This window comes from Oncorhynchus mykiss, chromosome 27 (genome assembly GCF_057628025.1).
Source record: "Oncorhynchus mykiss isolate SJ-2025 chromosome 27, ASM5762802v1, whole genome shotgun sequence".
Classification (NCBI taxonomy): domain Eukaryota; kingdom Metazoa; phylum Chordata; class Actinopteri; order Salmoniformes; family Salmonidae; genus Oncorhynchus; species Oncorhynchus mykiss.
In genome coordinates, this window is record NC_143048.1 from 51,241,702 (window position 1) to 51,262,109 (window position 20,408).

The 20,408-nt window shown below is 47.7% G+C and overlaps 1 protein-coding gene across 1 annotated transcript in view; it reads right to left on the minus strand.

Moving 5' to 3' along the window:
• LOC110519322 (contactin-5) overlaps positions 1-20,408 on the minus strand; it is a 533,080-nt gene that overhangs the window by 198,440 nt on the left and 314,232 nt on the right. The gene's annotated exons all lie outside the window — the stretch shown is intronic.

Sequence of the window (20,408 nt, forward strand, 5' to 3'; positions counted from 1 at the left end):
CCAGCCTTGTCATTCAAAAGACATTCCCCAGCCATGTCCCGCCATGTCATTAAACAGACATTCCCCAGCCATGTCCAGCCATATCATTCAACCGACATTCCCTAGCCTTGTCATTTAACAGACATTCCCCAGCCATGTCATTAAACAGACATTTCCCAGCCATGTCCAGCCTTGTCATTCAACAGACATTCCCCAGCATTGTCCAACCATGTCATTCAACAGACATTCCCCAGCCATGTCATTCAACAGAAATTCCCCAGCCATGTCCAGCCGTGTCATTCAACAGAAATTCCCCAGCCATGTCATTCAACAGACATTCCCCAGCCATGTTATTAAACAGACATTCCCCAGCCATGTCCAACCATGTCATTCAACAGAAATTCCCCAGCCATATCCAGCCATGTCAATCAACAGAAATTCCCCAGCCATGTCCAGCCTTGTCATTAAACAGACATTCCCCAGCCATGTCATTAAACAGACATTCCCCAGCCATGTCATTAAACAGACATTCCCCAGCCATGTCCAACCATGTCATTCAACAGATATTCCCCAGCCATGTCATTAAACCGACATTCCTCAGCCATGTCCAGCCATGTCATTCAACAGACATTACCCAGCCATGTCCAGCCTTGTCATTCAACAGACATTCCCCAGCCATGTCATTAAACAGACATTCCCCAGCCATGTCCAACCATGTCATTCAACAGACATTCCCCAGCCATGTCATTAAACAGACATTACCCAGCCATGTCCAACCATGTCATTCAACAGACATTCCCCAGCCATGTCATTAAACAGACATTCCCCAGCCATGTCCAGCCTTGTCATTCACCAGACATTCCCTAGCCATGTCATTAAACAGACAGTCCCCAGCAATGTCCAGCCTTGTAATTCAACAGACATTCCCCAGCCATGTCCAGCCTTGTCATTCACCAGACATTCCCTAGCCATGTCATTAAACAGACAGTCCCCAGCAATGTCCAGCCTTGTCATTCAACAGACATTCCCCAGCCTTGTCCAGCCTTGTGATTCAACAGACATTCCCCAGCCATGTCATTAAACAGACATTCCCCAGCCATGTCCAACCATGTCATTCAACAGACATTCCCCAGCCATGCCATTCAACAGACATTCCCCAGCCATGTCCAGCCTTGTCATTCAACAGACATTCCCCAGCCATGTCCAGCCTTGTCATTCAACAGATATTCCCCAGCCATGTCATTAAACAGAAATTCCCCAGCCATGTCCTGCCATGTCATTCAACAGAAATTCCCCAGCCATGTCCAGCCTTGTCATTCAACAGATATTCCCCAGCCATGTCATTAAACAGAAATTCCCCAGCCATGTCCAGCCATGTCATTAAACAGACATTCCCCAGCCATGTCATTAAACAGACATTACCCAGCCATGTCCAGCCATGTCATTCAACAGACATTCCCCAGCCATGTCCAGCCTTGTCATTCAACAGACATTCCCCAGCAATGTCCAACCATGTCATTCAACAGACATTCCCCAGCCATTTCATTCAACAGACATTCGCCAGCCTTGTCCAGCCTTGTCATTCAACAGACATTCCCCAGCCATGTCATTCAACAGACATTCCATAGCATTGTCATTCAACAGACATTCCCCAACCATGTCCAGCCTTGACATTCAAAAGACATTCCCCAGCCATGTCCCGCCATGTCATTAAACAGACATTCCCCAGCCATGTCCAGCCTTGTCATTCAACAGACATTCCCCAGCAATGTCCCGCCATGTCATTAAACAGACATTCCCCAGCCATGTCCAGCCATATCATTCAACAGACATTCCCTAGCCTTGTCATTCAACAGACATTCCCCAGCAATGTCCCGCCATGTCATTAAACAGACATTCCCCAGCCATGTCCAGCCATATAATTCAACAGACATTCCCCAGCCATGTCCAGCGTTGTATTTCAACAGACATTCCCCAGCATTGTCCAACCATGTCATTCAACAGACATTCCCCAGCCATGTCATTCAACAGACATTCCCCAGCCTTGTCCAGCCTTGTGATTCAACAGACATTCCCCAGCCATGTCATTAAACAGACATTCCCCAGCCATGTCCAACCATGTCATTCAACAGACATTCCCCAGCCATGTCATTCAACAGACATTCCCCAGCCATGTCCAGCCTTGTCATTCAACAGACATTCCCCAGCCATGTCCAGCCTTGTCATTCAACAGATATTCCCCAGCCATGTCATTAAACAGAAATTCCCCAGCCATGTCCAGCCATGTCATTCAACAGACATTCCCCAGCCATGTCCAGCGTTGTATTTCAACAGACATTCCCCAGCCATGTCATTCAACAGACATTCCATAGTCTTGTCATTCAACAGACATTTCCCAACCATGTCCAGCCTTGACATTCAAAAGACATTCCCCAGCCATGTCATTCAACAGACATTCCATAGCCTTGTCATTCAACAGACATTCCCCAACCATGTCCAGCCTTGACATTCAAAAGACATTCCCCAGCCATGTCCCGCCATGTCATTAAACAGACATTCCCCAGCCATGTCCAGCCTTGTCATTCAACAGACATTCAACAGCCATGTCATTCAACAGACATTCCCCAACCATTCCCAGCCTTGTCATTCAAAAGACATTCCCCAGCCATATCCCGCCATGTCATTAAACAGACATTCCCCAGCCATGTCCAGCCTTGTCATTCAACAGACATTCCCCAGCAATGTCCCGCCATGTCATTAAACAGACATTCCCCAGCCATGTCCAGCCAAATCATTCAACAGACATTCCCTAGCCTTGTCATTTAACAGACATTCCCCAGCCATGTCATTCAACAGACATTCCCCAGCCATGTCCAGCCTTGTCATTCAACAGATATTCCCCAGCCATGTCATTAAACAGAAATTCCCCAGCCATGTCCAGCCATGTCATTCAACAGACATTCCCCAGCCATGTCCAGCCTTGTCATTCAACAGACATTCCCCAGCCATGTCATTAAACAGACATTCCCCAGCCATGTCCAACCATGTCATTCAACAGACATTCCCCAGCCATGTCATTAAACAGACATTCCCCAGCCATGTCCAGCCATGTCATTCAACAGACATTCCCCGGCCATGTCCAACCATGTCATTCAACAGACATTCCCCAGCCATGTCATTCAACAGACATTCCCCAGCCTTGTCCAGCCTTGTCATTCAACAAACATTCCCCAGCCATGTCATTAAACAGACATTCCCTAGTCATGTCCAGCCATGTCATTCAACAGACATACCTCAGCCATGTCCAGCCTTGTCATTCAACAGACATTCCCCAGCAATGTCCCGCCATGTCATTAAACAGACATTCCCCAGCCATGTCCAGCCATATCATTCAACAGACATTCCCTAGCCTTGTCATTTAACAGACATTCCCCAGCCATGTCATTCAACAGACATTCGCCAGCCATGTCCAGCCTTGTCATTCAACAGACATTCCCCAGCCATGTCCAGCCATGTCATTAAACAGAAATTCCCCAGCCATGTCCAGCCATGTCATTCAACAGACATTCCCCAGCCATGTCCAACCTTGTCATTCAACAGACATTCCCCAACAATGTCCCGCCATGTCATTAAACAGACATTCCCCAGCCATGTCCAGCAATATCATTCAACAGACATTCCCTAGCCTTGTCATTTAACAGACATTCCCCAGCCATGTCATTCAACAGACATTCCCCAGCCATGTCCAGCCTTGTCATTCAACAGACATTCCCCAGCCATGTCCTGCCTTGTCATTCAACAGATATTCCCCAGCCATGTCATTAAACAGAAATTCCCCAGCCATGTCCAGCCATGTCATTCAACAGACATTCCCCAGCCATGTCCAGCCTTGTCATTCAACAGACATTCCCCAGCCATGTCCAGCCTTGTCATTCAACAGACATTCCCCAGCCATGTCATTAAACAGACATTCCCCAGCCATGTCCAACCATGTCATTCAACAGACATTCCCCAGCCATGTCCAACCATGTCATTCAACAGATATTCCCCAGCCATGTCATTAAACAGACATTCCCCAGCCATGTCCATCCACGTCATTCAACAGACATTCCCCAGCCATGTCATTAAACAGACATTCCCCAGCCATGTCCAGCCTTGTAATTCAACAGACATTCCCCAGCCATGTCCAGCCTTGTATTTCAACAGACATTCCCCAGCCATGTCCAACCATGTCATTCAACAGACATTCCCCAGCCATGTCATTAAACAGACATTCCCCAGCCATGTCCAACCATGTCATTCAACAGACATTCCCCAGCCATGTCATTCAACAGACATTCCCCAGCCTTGTCCAGCCTTGTCATTCAACAAACATTCCCCAGCCATGTCATTAAACAGACATTCCCTAGTCATGTCCAGCCATGTCATTCAACAGACATACCCCAGCCATGTCCCGCCATGTCATTCAACAGACATACCCCAGCCATGTCCAACCATGTCATTCAACAGACATTCCCTAGCCATGTCATTCAACAGACATTCCCCAGCCATGTAATTCAACAGACATTCCCCAGCCATGTCTAACCATGTCATTAAACAGACATTCCCCAGCCATGTCCCGCCATGTCATTCAACAGACATTCCCCAGCAATGTCCAGCCATGTCATTCAACAGACATTCCCCAGCCATGTCCCGCCATGTCATTAAACAGACATTCCACAGCCATGTCCAGCCTTGTCATTCAACAGACATTCCCCAGCCATGTCATTCAACAGACATTCCCCAACCATGTCCCGCCATGTCATTAAACAGACATTCCCCAGCCATGTCCAGCCTTGTCGTTCAACAGACATTTAACAGCCATGTCATTCGGGGCGGCAGGGTAGCCTAGTGGTTAGAGCGTTGGACTAGTAACCGGAAGGTTGTGAGTTCAAACCCCCGAGCTGACAAGGTACAAATCTGTCGTTCTGCCCCTGAACAGGCAGTTAACCCACTGTTCCCAGGCCGTCATTGAAAATAAGAATTTGTTCTTAACTGACTTGCCTGGTTAAATAAAGGTAAAATAAAAAAAAAATAAAAAAAATTCAACAGACATTCCCCAGCCATGTCATTCAACAGACATTCCCCAACCATGTCCAGCCTTGTCATTCAAAAGACATTCCCCAGCCATGTCATTAAACAGACATTCCCCAGCCATGTCCAGCCATGTCATTCAACAGACATTCCTCGGCCATGTCCAACCATGTCATTCAACAGACATTCCCCAGCCATGTCATTCAACAGACATTGTCCAGCCTTGTCATTCAACAAACATTCCCCAGCCATGTCATTAAACAGACATTCCCTAGTCATGTCCAGCCATGTCATTCAACAGACATACCCCAGCCATGTCCAGCCTTGTCATTCAACAGACATTCCCCAATAATGTCCCGCCATGTCATTAAACAGACATTCCCCAGCCATGTCCAGCCATATCATTCAACAGACATTCCCTAGCCTTGTCATTTAACAGACATTCCCCAGCCATGTCATTAAACAGACATTCCACAGCCATGTCCAGCCTTGTCATTCAACAGACATTCCCCAACCATGTCCCGCCATGTCATTAAACAGACATTCCCCAGCCATGTCCAGCCTTGTCATTCAACAGACATTTAACAGCCATGTCATTCAACAGATATTCCCCAACCATGTCCAGCCTTGTCATTCAAAAGACATTCCCAAGCCATGTCCCGCCATGTCATTAAACAGACATTCCCCAGCCATGTCCAGCCTTGTCATTAAACAGATATTCCCCAGCCATGTCCAACCATGTCATTCAACAGACATTCCCCAGCCATGTCATTAAACAGACATTCCCAGCCATGTCCAGCAATGTCATTCAACAGACATTCCCCGGCCATGTCCAGCCTTGTCATTCAACAGACATTCCCCAGCCATGTCATTAAACAGACATTCCCCAGCCATGTCCAGCCATGTCATTCAACAGACATTCCTCGGCCATGTCCAACCATGTCATTCAACAGACATTCCCCAGCCATGTCATTCAACAGACATTGTCCAGCCTTGTCATTCAACAAACATTCCCCAGCCATGTCATTAAACAGACATTCCCTAGTCATGTCCAGCCATGTCATTCAACAGACATACCCCAGCCATGTCCAGCCTTGTCATTCAACAGACATTCCCCAATAATGTCCCGCCATGTCATTAAACAGACATTCCCCAGCCATGTCCAGCCATATCATTCAACAGACATTCCCTAGCCTTGTCATTTAACAGACATTCCCCAGCCATGTCATTAAACAGACATTCCACAGCCATGTCCAGCCTTGTCATTCAACAGACATTCCCCAACCATGTCCCGCCATGTCATTAAACAGACATTCCCCAGCCATGTCCAGCCTTGTCATTCAACAGACATTTAACAGCCATGTCATTCAACAGATATTCCCCAACCATGTCCAGCCTTGTCATTCAAAAGACATTCCCCAGCCATGTCCCGCCATGTCATTAAACAGACATTCCCCAGCCATGTCCAGCCTTGTCATTAAACAGATATTCCCCAGCCATGTCCAACCATGTCATTCAACAGACATTCCCCAGCCATGTCATTAAACAGACATTCCCAGCCATGTCCAGCAATGTCATTCAACAGACATTCCCCGGCCATGTCCAGCCTTGTCATTCAACAGACATTCCCCAGCCATGTCATTAAACAGACATTCCACAGCCATGTCCAGCCTTGTCATTCAACAGACATTCCCCAGCAATGTCCAGCCATGTCATTCAACAGACATTCCCCAGCCATGTCCCGCCATGTCATTAAACAGACATTCCACAGCCATGTCCAGCCTTGTCATTCAACAGACATTCAACAGCCATGTCATTCAACAGACATTCCCCAGCTATGTCATTAAACAGACATTCCACAGCCATGTCCAGCCTTGTCATTCAACAGACATTCCCCAACCACGTCCCGCCATGTCATTAAACAGACATTCCCCAGCCATGTCCAGCCTTGTCATTCAACAGACATTTAACAGCCATGTCATTCAACAGACATTCCCCAACCATGTCCCGCCATGTCATTAAACAGACATTCCCCAGCCATGTCCAGCCTTGTCATTCAACAGACATTCCCCAGCCATGTCCAGCCTTGTCATTAAACAGATATTCCCCAGCCATGTCCAACCATGTCATTCAACAGACATTCCCCAGCCATGTCATTCAACAGACATTCCCCAGCCATGCCCAGCCATGTCATTCAACAGACATTCCCCAGCCATGTCCAGACTTGTCATTCAACAGATATTCCCCAGCCATGTCATTAAACAGGCATTCCCCAGCCATGTCCAGCCTTGTCATTCAACAGACATTCCCCAGCCATGTCCAACCATGTCATTCAACAGACATTCCCCAGCCATGTCATTAAACAGACATTCCCCAGCCATGTCCAGCCATGTCATTCAACAGACATTCCCCGGCCATGTCCAACCATGTCATTCAACAGACATTCCCCAGCCATGTCATTCAACAGACATTCCCCAGCCTTGTCCAGCCTTGTCATTCAACAAACATTCCCCAGCCATGTCATTAAACAGACATTCCCTAGTCATGTCCAGCCATGTCATTCAACAGACATACCTCAGCCATGTCCAGCCTTGTCATTCAACAGACATTCCCCAGCAATGTCCCGCCATGTCATTAAACAGACATTCCCCAGCCATGTCCAGCCATATCATTCAACAGACATTCCCTAGCCTTGTCATTTAACAGACATTCCCCAGCCATGTCATTCAACAGACATTCGCCAGCCATGTCCAGCCTTGTCATTCAACAGACATTCCCCAGCCATGTCCAGCCATGTCATTAAACAGAAATTCCCCAGCCATGTCCAGCCATGTCATTCAACAGACATTCCCCAGCCATGTCCAACCTTGTCATTCAACAGACATTCCCCAACAATGTCCCGCCATGTCATTAAACAGACATTCCCCAGCCATGTCCAGCAATATCATTCAACAGACATTCCCTAGCCTTGTCATTTAACAGACATTCCCCAGCCATGTCATTCAACAGACATTCCCCAGCCATGTCCAGCCTTGTCATTCAACAGACATTCCCCAGCCATGTCCTGCCTTGTCATTCAACAGATATTCCCCAGCCATGTCATTAAACAGAAATTCCCCAGCCATGTCCAGCCATGTCATTCAACAGACATTCCCCAGCCATGTCCAGCCTTGTCATTCAACAGACATTCCCCAGCCATGTCCAGCCTTGTCATTCAACAGACATTCCCCAGCCATGTCATTAAACAGACATTCCCCAGCCATGTCCAACCATGTCATTCAACAGACATTCCCCAGCCATGTCCAACCATGTCATTCAACAGATATTCCCCAGCCATGTCATTAAACAGACATTCCCCAGCCATGTCCATCCACGTCATTCAACAGACATTCCCCAGCCATGTCATTAAACAGACATTCCCCAGCCATGTCCAGCCTTGTAATTCAACAGACATTCCCCAGCCATGTCCAGCCTTGTATTTCAACAGACATTCCCCAGCCATGTCCAACCATGTCATTCAACAGACATTCCCCAGCCATGTCATTAAACAGACATTCCCCAGCCATGTCCAACCATGTCATTCAACAGACATTCCCCAGCCATGTCATTCAACAGACATTCCCCAGCCTTGTCCAGCCTTGTCATTCAACAAACATTCCCCAGCCATGTCATTAAACAGACATTCCCTAGTCATGTCCAGCCATGTCATTCAACAGACATACCCCAGCCATGTCCCGCCATGTCATTCAACAGACATACCCCAGCCATGTCCAACCATGTCATTCAACAGACATTCCCTAGCCATGTCATTCAACAGACATTCCCCAGCCATGTAATTCAACAGACATTCCCCAGCCATGTCTAACCATGTCATTAAACAGACATTCCCCAGCCATGTCCCGCCATGTCATTCAACAGACATTCCCCAGCAATGTCCAGCCATGTCATTCAACAGACATTCCCCAGCCATGTCCCGCCATGTCATTAAACAGACATTCCACAGCCATGTCCAGCCTTGTCATTCAACAGACATTCCCCAGCCATGTCATTCAACAGACATTCCCCAACCATGTCCCGCCATGTCATTAAACAGACATTCCCCAGCCATGTCCAGCCTTGTCGTTCAACAGACATTTAACAGCCATGTCATTCGGGGCGGCAGGGTAGCCTAGTGGTTAGAGCGTTGGACTAGTAACCGGAAGGTTGTGAGTTCAAACCCCCGAGCTGACAAGGTACAAATCTGTCGTTCTGCCCCTGAACAGGCAGTTAACCCACTGTTCCCAGGCCGTCATTGAAAATAAGAATTTGTTCTTAACTGACTTGCCTGGTTAAATAAAGGTAAAATAAAAAAAAAATAAAAAAAATTCAACAGACATTCCCCAGCCATGTCATTCAACAGACATTCCCCAACCATGTCCAGCCTTGTCATTCAAAAGACATTCCCCAGCCATGTCATTAAACAGACATTCCCCAGCCATGTCCAGCCATGTCATTCAACAGACATTCGCCAGCCATGTCCAGCCTTGTCATTCAACAGACATTCCCCAGCCATGTCCAGCCATGTCATTAAACTGAAATTCCCCAGCCATGTCCAGCCATGTCATTCAACAGACATTCCCCAGCCATGTCCAACCTTGTCATTCAACAGACATTCCCCAACAATGTCCCGCCATGTCATTAAACAGACATTCCCCAGCCATGTCCAGCAATATCATTCAACAGATATTCCCTAGCCTTGTCATTTAACAGACATTCCCCAGCCATGTCATTCAACAGACATTCCCCAGCCATGTCCAGCCTTGTCATTCAACAGACATTCCCCAGCCATGTCCTGCCTTGTCATTCAACAGATATTCCCCAGCCATGTCATTAAACAGAAATTCCCCAGCCATGTCCAGCCATGTCATTCAACAGACATTCCCCAGCCATGTCCAGCCTTGTCATTCAACAGACATTCCCCAGCCATGTCCAGCCTTGTCATTCAACAGACATTCCCCAGCCATGTCATTAAACAGACATTCCCCAGCCATGTCCAACCATGTCATTCAACAGACATTCCCCAGCCATGTCCAACCATGTCATTCAACAGATATTCCCCAGCCATGTCATTAAACAGACATTCCCCAGCCATGTCCATCCACGTCATTCAACAGACATTCCCCAGCCATGTCATTAAACAGACATTCCCCAGCCATGTCCAGCCTTGTAATTCAACAGACATTCCCCAGCCATGTCCAGCCTTGTATTTCAACAGACATTCCCCAGCCATGTCCAACCATGTCATTCAACAGACATTCCCCAGCCATGTCATTAAACAGACATTCCCCAGCCATGTCCAACCATGTCATTCAACAGACATTCCCCAGCCATGTCATTCAACAGACATTCCCCAGCCTTGTCCAGCCTTGTCATTCAACAAACATTCCCCAGCCATGTCATTAAACAGACATTCCCTAGTCATGTCCAGCCATGTCATTCAACAGACATACCCCAGCCATGTCCCGCCATGTCATTCAACAGACATACCCCAGCCATGTCCAACCATGTCATTCAACAGACATTCCCTAGCCATGTCATTCAACAGACATTCCCCAGCCATGTAATTCAACAGACATTCCCCAGCCATGTCTAACCATGTCATTAAACAGACATTCCCCAGCCATGTCCCGCCATGTCATTCAACAGACATTCCCCAGCAATGTCCAGCCATGTCATTCAACAGACATTCCCCAGCCATGTCCCGCCATGTCATTAAACAGACATTCCACAGCCATGTCCAGCCTTGTCATTCAACAGACATTCCCCAGCCATGTCATTCAACAGACATTCCCCAACCATGTCCCGCCATGTCATTAAACAGACATTCCCCAGCCATGTCCAGCCTTGTCGTTCAACAGACATTTAACAGCCATGTCATTCGGGGCGGCAGGGTAGCCTAGTGGTTAGAGCGTTGGACTAGTAACCGGAAGGTTGTGAGTTCAAACCCCCGAGCTGACAAGGTACAAATCTGTCGTTCTGCCCCTGAACAGGCAGTTAACCCACTGTTCCCAGGCCGTCATTGAAAATAAGAATTTGTTCTTAACTGACTTGCCTGGTTAAATAAAGGTAAAATAAAAAAAAAATAAAAAAAATTCAACAGACATTCCCCAGCCATGTCATTCAACAGACATTCCCCAACCATGTCCAGCCTTGTCATTCAAAAGACATTCCCCAGCCATGTCCCGCCATGTCATTAAACAGACATTCCCCAGCCATGTCCAGCCTTGTCATTCAACAGACATTCCCCAGCCATGTCCAGCCTTGTCATTCAACAGACATTCCCCAGCAATGTCCCCCCATGTCATTAAACAGACATTCCCCAGCCATGTCCAGCCATATCATTCAACAGACCTTCCCTAGCCTTGTCATTCAAAAGACATTCCCCAGCTATGTCCCGCCATGTCATTAAACAGACATTCCCCAGCCATGTACAGACTTGTCATTCAACAGACATTCCCCAGCCATGTCCAGACTTGTCATTCAACAGACATTCCCCAGCCATGTCATTAAACAGACATTCCCCAGCCATGTCCAACCATGTCATTCAACAGACATTCCCCAGCCATGTCATTAAACAGCCATGTCCAGCCATGTCATTCAACAGACATTCCCCGGCCATGTCCTGCCTTGTCATTCAACAGACATTCCCCAGCCATGTCCCGCCATGTCATTAAACAGACATTCCACAGCGATGTCCAGCCTTGTCATTCAACAGACATTCAACAGCCATGTCATTCAACAGACATTCCCCAGCCATGTCATTAAACAGACATTCCACAGCCATGTCCAGCCTTGTCATTCAACAGACATTCCCCAACCATGTCCCGCCATGTCATTAAACAGACATTCCCCAGCCATGTCCAGCCTTGTCATTCAACAGACATTTAACAGCCATGTCATTCAACAGATATTCCCCAACCATGTCCAGCCTTGTCATTCAAAAGACATTCCCCAGCCATGTCCCGCCATGTCATTAAACAGACATTCCCCAGCCATGTCCAGCCTTGTCATTAAACAGATATTCCCCAGCCATGTCCAACCATGTCATTCAACAGACATTCCCCAGCCATGTCATTAGACAGACATTCCCAGCCATGTCCAGCAATGTCATTCAACAGACATTCCCCGGCCATGTCCAGCCTTGTCATTCAACAGACATTCCCCAGCCATGTCATTAAACAGACATTCCACAGCCATGTCCAGCCTTGTCATTCAACAGACATTCCCCAGCAATGTCCAGCCATGTCATTCAACAGACATTCCCCAGCCATGTCCCGCCATGTCATTAAACAGACATTCCACAGCCATGTCCAGCCTTGTCATTCAACAGACATTCAACAGCCATGTCATTCAACAGACATTCCCCAGCTATGTCATTAAACAGACATTCCACAGCCATGTCCAGCCTTGTCATTCAACAGACATTCCCCAACCACGTCCCGCCATGTCATTAAACAGACATTCCCCAGCCATGTCCAGCCTTGTCATTCAACAGACATTTAACAGCCATGTCATTCAACAGACATTCCCCAACCATGTCCCGCCATGTCATTAAACAGACATTCCCCAGCCATGTCCAGCCTTGTCATTCAACAGACATTCCCCAGCCATGTCCAGCCTTGTCATTAAACAGACATTCCCCAGCCATGTCCAACCATGTCATTCAACAGACATTCCCCAGCCATGTCATTCAACAGACATTCCCCAGCCATGCCCAGCCATGTCATTCAACAGACATTCCCCAGCCATGTCATTCAACAGACATTCCCCAACCATGTCCAGCCTTGTCATTCAAAAGACATTCCCCAGCCATGTCCCGCCATGTCATTAAACAGACATTCCCCAGCCATGTCCAGCCTTGTCATTCAACAGACATTCCCCAGCCATGTCCAGCCTTGTCATTCAACAGACATTCCCCAGCAATGTCCCCCCATGTCATTAAACAGACATTCCCCAGCCATGTCCAGCCATATCATTCAACAGACCTTCCCTAGCCTTGTCATTTAACAGACATTCCCCAGCCTTGTCATTCAACAGACATTCCCCAGCCATGTCCAGCCTTGTCATTCAACAGACATTCCCCAGCCTTGTCATTCAAAAGACATTCCCCAGCTATGTCCCGCCATGTCATTAAACAGACATTCCCCAGCCATGTACAGACTTGTCATTCAACAGACATTCCCCAGCCATGTCCAGACTTGTCATTCAACAGACATTCCCCAGCCATGTCATTAAACAGACATTCCCCAGCCATGTCCAACCATGTCATTCAACAGACATTCCCCAGCCATGTCATTAAACAGCCATGTCCAGCCATGTCATTCAACAGACATTCCCCGGCCATGTCCTGCCTTGTCATTCAACAGACATTCCCCAGCCATGTCCCGCCATGTCATTAAACAGACATTCCACAGCGATGTCCAGCCTTGTCATTCAACAGACATTCAACAGCCATGTCATTCAACAGACATTCCCCAGCCATGTCATTAAACAGACATTCCACAGCCATGTCCAGCCTTGTCATTCAACAGACATTCCCCAACCATGTCCCGCCATGTCATTAAACAGACATTCCCCAGCCATGTCCAGCCTTGTCATTCAACAGACATTTAACAGCCATGTCATTCAACAGATATTCCCCAACCATGTCCAGCCTTGTCATTCAAAAGACATTCCCCAGCCATGTCCCGCCATGTCATTAAACAGACATTCCCCAGCCATGTCCAGCCTTGTCATTAAACAGATATTCCCCAGCCATGTCCAACCATGTCATTCAACAGACATTCCCCAGCCATGTCATTAAACAGACATTCCCAGCCATGTCCAGCAATGTCATTCAACAGACATTCCCCGGCCATGTCCAGCCTTGTCATTCAACAGACATTCCCCAGCCATGTCATTAAACAGACATTCCACAGCCATGTCCAGCCTTGTCATTCAACAGACATTCCCCAGCAATGTCCAGCCATGTCATTCAACAGACATTCCCCAGCCATGTCCCGCCATGTCATTAAACAGACATTCCACAGCCATGTCCAGCCTTGTCATTCAACAGACATTCAACAGCCATGTCATTCAACAGACATTCCCCAGCTATGTCATTAAACAGACATTCCACAGCCATGTCCAGCCTTGTCATTCAACAGACATTCCCCAACCACGTCCCGCCATGTCATTAAACAGACATTCCCCAGCCATGTCCAGCCTTGTCATTCAACAGACATTTAACAGCCATGTCATTCAACAGACATTCCCCAACCATGTCCCGCCATGTCATTAAACAGACATTCCCCAGCCATGTCCAGCCTTGTCATTCAACAGACATTCCCCAGCCATGTCCAGCCTTGTCATTAAACAGACATTCCCCAGCCATGTCCAACCATGTCATTCAACAGACATTCCCCAGCCATGTCATTCAACAGACATTCCCCAGCCATGCCCAGCCATGTCATTCAACAGACATTCCCCAGCCATGTCCAGACTTGTCATTCAACAGATATTCCCCAGCCATGTCATTAAACAGGCATTCCCCAGCCATGTCCAGCCTTGTCATTCAACAGACATTCCCCAGCCATGTCCAACCATGTCATTCAACAGACATTCCCCAGCCATGTCATTAAACAGACATTCCCCAGCCATGTCCAGCCATGTCATTCAACAGACATTCCCCGGCCATGTCCAACCATGTCATTCAACAGACATTCCCCAGCCATGTCATTCAACAGACATTCCCCAGCCTTGTCCAGCCTTGTCATTCAACAAACATTCCCCAGCCATGTCATTAAACAGACATTCCCTAGTCATGTCCAGCCATGTCATTCAACAGACATACCCCAGCCATGTCCAGCCTTGTCATTCAACAGACATTCCCCAGCAATGTCCCGCCATGTCATTAAACAGACATTCCCCAGCCATGTCCAGCCATATCATTCAACAGACATTCCCTAGCCTTGTCATTTAACAGACATTCCCCAGCCATGTCATTCAACAGACATTCGCCAGCCATGTCCAGCCTTGTCATTCAACAGACATTCCCCAGCCATGTCCAGCCATGTCATTAAACAGAAATTCCCCAGCCATGTCCAGCCATGTCATTCAACAGACATTCCCCAGCCATGTCCAACCTTGTCATTCAACAGACATTCCCCAACAATGTCCCGCCATGTCATTAAACAGACATTCCCCAGCCATGTCCAGCCATATCATTCAACAGACATTCCCTAGCCTTGTCATTTAACAGACATTCCCCAGCCATGTCATTCAACAGACATTCCCCAGCCATGTCCAGCCTTGTCATTCAACAGACATTCCCCAGCCATGTCCTGCCTTGTCATTCAACAGATATTCCCCAGCCATGTCATTAAACAGAAATTCCCCAGCCATGTCCAGCCATGTCATTCAACAGACATTCCCCAGCCATGTCCAGCCTTGTCATTCAACAGACATTCCCCAGCCATGTCCAGCCTTGTCATTCAACAGACATTCCCCAGCCATGTCATTAAACAGACATTCCCCAGCCATGTCCAACCATGTCATTCAACAGACATTCCCCAGCCATGTCCAACCATGTCATTCAACAGATATTCCCCAGCCATGTCATTAAACAGACATTCCCCAGCCATGTCCATCCACGTCATTCAACAGACATTCCCCAGCCATGTCATTAAACAGACATTCCCCAGCCATGTCCAGCCTTGTAATTCAACAGACATTCCCCAGCCATGTCCAGCCTTGTATTTCAACAGACATTCCCCAGCCATGTCCAACCATGTCATTCAACAGACATTCCCCAGCCATGTCATTAAACAGACATTCCCCAGCCATGTCCAGCCATGTCATTCAACAGACATTCCCCGGCCATGTCCAGCCTTGTCATTCAACAGACATTCCCCAGCCATGTCCCGCCATGTCATTAAACAGACATTCCACAGCGATGTCCAGCCTTGTCATTCAACAGACATTCAACAGCCATGTCATTCAACAGACATTCCCCAGCCATGTCATTAAACAGACATTCCACAGCCATGTCCAGCCTTGTCATTCAACAGACATTCCCCAACCATGTCCCGCCATGTCATTAAACAGACATTCCCCAGCCATGTCCAGCCTTGTCATTCAACAGACATTTAACAGCCATGTCATTCAACAGATATTCCCCAACCATGTCCAGCCTTGTCATTCAAAAGACATTCCCCAGCCATGTCCCGCCATGTCATTAAACAGACATTCCCCAGCCATGTCCAGCCTTGTCATTAAACAGATATTCCCCAGCCATGTCCAACCATGTCATTCAACAGACATTCCCCAGCCATGTCATTAAACAGACATTCCCAGCCATGTCCAGCAATGTCATTCAACAGACATTCCCCGGCCATGTCCAGCCTTGTCATTCAACAGACATTCCCCAGCCATGTCATTAAACAGACATTCCACAGCCATGTCCAGCCTTGTCATTCAACAGACATTCCCCAGCAATGTCCAGCCATGTCATTCAACAGACATTCCCCAGCCATGTCCCGCCATGTCATTAAACAGACATTCCACAGCCATGTCCAGCCTTGTCATTCAACAGACATTCAACAGCCATGTCATTCAACAGACATTCCCCAGCTATGTCATTAAACAGACATTCCACAGCCATGTCCAGCCTTGTCATTCAACAGACATTCCCCAACCACGTCCCGCCATGTCATTAAACAGACATTCCCCAGCCATGTCCAGCCTTGTCATTCAACAGACATTTAACAGCCATGTCATTCAACAGACATTCCCCAACCATGTCCCGCCATGTCATTAAACAGACATTCCCCAGCCATGTCCAGCCTTGTCATTCAACAGACATTCCCCAGCCATGTCCAGCCTTGTCATTAAACAGACATTCCCCAGCCATGTCCAACCATGTCATTCAACAGACATTCCCCAGCCATGTCATTCAACAGACATTCCCCAGCCATGCCCAGCCATGTCATTCAACAGACATTCCCCAGCCATGTCCAGACTTGTCATTCAACAGATATTCCCCAGCCATGTCATTAAACAGGCATTCCCCAGCCATGTCCAGCCTTGTCATTCAACAGACATTCCCCAGCCATGTCCAACCATGTCATTCAACAGACATTCCCCAGCCATGTCATTAAACAGACATTCCCCAGCCATGTCCAGCCATGTCATTCAACAGACATTCCCCGGCCATGTCCAACCATGTCATTCAACAGACATTCCCCAGCCATGTCATTCAACAGACATTCCCCAGCCTTGTCCAGCCTTGTCATTCAACAAACATTCCCCAGCCATGTCATTAAACAGACATTCCCCAGCCATGTCCAGCCTTGTCATTCAACAGACATTCCCCAGCCATGTCCAGCCTTGTCATTCAACAGACATTCCCCAGCAATGTCCCCCCATGTCATTAAACAGACATTCCCCAGCCATGTCCAGCCATATCATTCAACAGACCTTCCCTAGCCTTGTCATTTAACAGACATTCCCCAGCCTTGTCATTCAACAGACATTCCCCAGCCATGTCCAGCCTTGTCATTCAACAGACATTCCCCAGCCTTGTCATTCAAAAGACATTCCCCAGCTATGTCCCGCCATGTCATTAAACAGACATTCCCCAGCCATGTACAGACTTGTCATTCAACAGACATTCCCCAGCCATGTCCAGACTTGTCATTCAACAGACATTCCCCAGCCATGTCATTAAACAGACATTCCCCAGCCATGTCCAACCATGTCATTCAACAGACATTCCCCAGCCATGTCATTAAACAGACATTCCCCAGCCATGTCCAGCCATGTCATTCAACAGACATTCCCCGGCCATGTCCAGCCTTGTCATTCAACAGACATTCCCCAGCCATGTCCCGCCATGTCATTAAACAGACATTCCACAGCGATGTCCAGCCTTGTCATTCAACAGACATTCAACAGCCATGTCATTCAACAGACATTCCCCAGCCATGTCATTAAACAGACATTCCACAGCCATGTCCAGCCTTGTCATTCAACAGACATTCCCCAACCATGTCCCGCCATGTCATTAAACAGACATTCCCCAGCCATGTCCAGCCTTGTCATTCAACAGACATTTAACAGCCATGTCATTCAACAGACATTCCCCAACCATGTCCAGCCTTGTCATTCAAAAGACATTCCCCAGCCATGTCCCGCCATGTCATTAAACAGACATTCCCCAGCCATGTCCAGCCTTGTCATTAAACAGATATTCCCCAGCCATGTCCAACCATGTCATTCAACAGACATTCCCCAGCCATGTCATTAAACAGACATTCCCAGCCATGTCCAGCAATGTCATTCAACAGACATTCCCCGGCCATGTCCAGCCTTGTCATTCAACAGACATTCCCCAGCCATGTCATTAAACAGACATTCCACAGCCATGTCCAGCCTTGTCATTCAACAGACATTCCCCAGCAATGTCCAGCCATGTCATTCAACAGACATTCCCCAGCCATGTCCCGCCATGTCATTAAACAGACATTCCACAGCCATGTCCAGCCTTGTCATTCAACAGACATTCAACAGCCATGTCATTCAACAGACATTCCCCAGCTATGTCATTAAACAGACATTCCACAGCCATGTCCAGCCTTGTCATTCAACAGACATTCCCCAACCACGTCCCGCCATGTCATTAAACAGACATTCCCCAGCCATGTCCAGCCTTGTCATTCAACAGACATTTAACAGCCATGTCATTCAACAGACATTCCCCAACCATGTCCCGCCATGTCATTAAACAGACATTCCCCAGCCATGTCCAGCCTTGTCATTCAACAGACATTCCCCAGCCATGTCCAGCCTTGTCATTAAACAGACATTCCCCAGCCATGTCCAACCATGTCATTCAACAGACATTCCCCAGCCATGTCATTCAACAGACATTCCCCAGCCATGCCCAGCCATGTCATTCAACAGACATTCCCCAGCCATGTCCAGACTTGTCATTCAACAGATATTCCCCAGCCATGTCATTAAACAGGCATTCCCCAGCCATGTCCAGCCTTGTCATTCAACAGACATTCCCCAGCCATGTCCAACCATGTCATTCAACAGACATTCCCCAGCTATGTCATTAAACAGACATTCCCCAGCCATGTCCAGCCATGTCATTCAACAGACATTCCCCGGCCATGTCCAGCCTTGTCATTCAACAGACATTCCCCAGCCATGTCATTAAACAGACATTCCACAGCCATGTCCAGCCTTGTCATTCAACAGACATTCCCCAGCAATGTTCAGCCATGTCATTCAACAGACATTCCCCAGCCATGTCCCGCCATGTCATTAAACAGACATTCCACAGCCATGTCCAGCCTTGTCATTCAACAGACATTCAACAGCCATGTCATTCAACAGACATTCCCCAGCCATGTCATTAAACAGACATTCCACAGCCATGTCCAGCCTTGTCATTCAACAGACATTCCCCAGCAATGTCCAGCCATGTCATTCAACAGACATTCCCCAGCCATGTCCCGCCATGTCATTAAACAGATATTCCCCAACCATGTCCAGCCTTGTCATTCAAAAGACATTCCCCAGCCATGTCCCGCCATGTCATTAAACAGACATTCCCCAGCAATGTCCAGCCATGTCATTCAACAGACATTCCCCAGCCATGTCCCGCCATGTCATTAAACAGATATTCCCCAACCATGTCCAGCCTTGTCATTCAAAAGACATTCCCCAGCCATGTCCCGCCATGTCATTAAACAGACATTCCCCAGCCATGTCCAGCCATGTCATTCAACAGACATTCCCCAGCAAAGTCCCGCCATGTCATTAAACAGACATTCCCCAGCCATGTCCAGCCATATCATTCAACAGACATTCCCTAGCCTTGTCATTTAACAGACATTCCCCAGCCATGTCATTCAACAGACATTCCCCAGCCATGTCCAGCCTTGTCATTCAACAGACATTTCCCAACCATGTCCAAGCTTGTCATTCAAAAGACATTCCCCAGCCATGTCCCGCCATGTCATTAAACAGACATTCCCCAGCCATGTCCAGCCATGTCATTCAACAGACATTCCCCAGCAATGTCCCGCCATGTCATTAAACAGGCATTCCCCAGCCATGTCCAGCCATATCATTCAACAGACATTCCCTAGCCTTGTCATTTAACAGACATTCCCCAGCCTTGTCATTCAACAGACATTTCCCAGCCATGTCCAGCCTTGTCATTCAACAGATATTCCCCAGCCATGTCATTAAACAGAAATTCCCCAGCCATGTCCAGCCATTTCATTCAACAGACATTCCCCAGCCATGTCCAGCCTTGTCATTCA